Source organism: Arachis duranensis, chromosome 6 (assembly GCF_000817695.3).
Source record: "Arachis duranensis cultivar V14167 chromosome 6, aradu.V14167.gnm2.J7QH, whole genome shotgun sequence".
NCBI lineage: Eukaryota > Viridiplantae > Streptophyta > Magnoliopsida > Fabales > Fabaceae > Arachis > Arachis duranensis.
The window spans coordinates 109,079,999-109,080,641 of NC_029777.3; positions in this window are offsets into that span (position 1 = coordinate 109,079,999).

The following is a 643-nucleotide window of genomic DNA, read 5'->3' on the forward strand; positions in this document are numbered from 1 at the left end:
TTAATAAACGTATATATATAGAACACATTAAAAAAAATCAAATAGTGTGCGAAAGAATTAGTAGTAATTGATTGATTAATGGAGGCCACTTTACAAAAAAGTCTAAGCACATCAAAATCAGTGAACTCAATGCAAGTGGATAATGATGAGCATTTCTCCATTAATAATTGGAAGTTAACCAATGAACTATATTGACAAATTTGTTATAAAACAAAACGTTATTTTTGTATGGAATTCTCTACACATCATAATAATACAGCCATCATCAAAATATACTTAATGGTGAACCGGTTTAACCAGACCGAATCTTGAATACTAGTATACTACATATAATGAAATGAATAGTGATGAAGTTTGGAAGAAGAAAAGAAAAAAGCCAAGAAAGACGCCCTCAAACTCAAGTATGTATTCTCCATTACACGTGTATGTGTTACTTCCATTATTGCGTGGACGCAAAGTTATATATTCTATTCTACTCCCATCCTTATATTCATGATTCCAAATGCATCTCCTCGTGTATATATTCATCTATCTATATCTATATATTACCACCGACTTCAGTCTTCTCTTTGATTGCATCCACCTGTCCCCTTGTTTTCCACCAACCAAAAATTCATTAACATCATCATCATCATCATTGCAT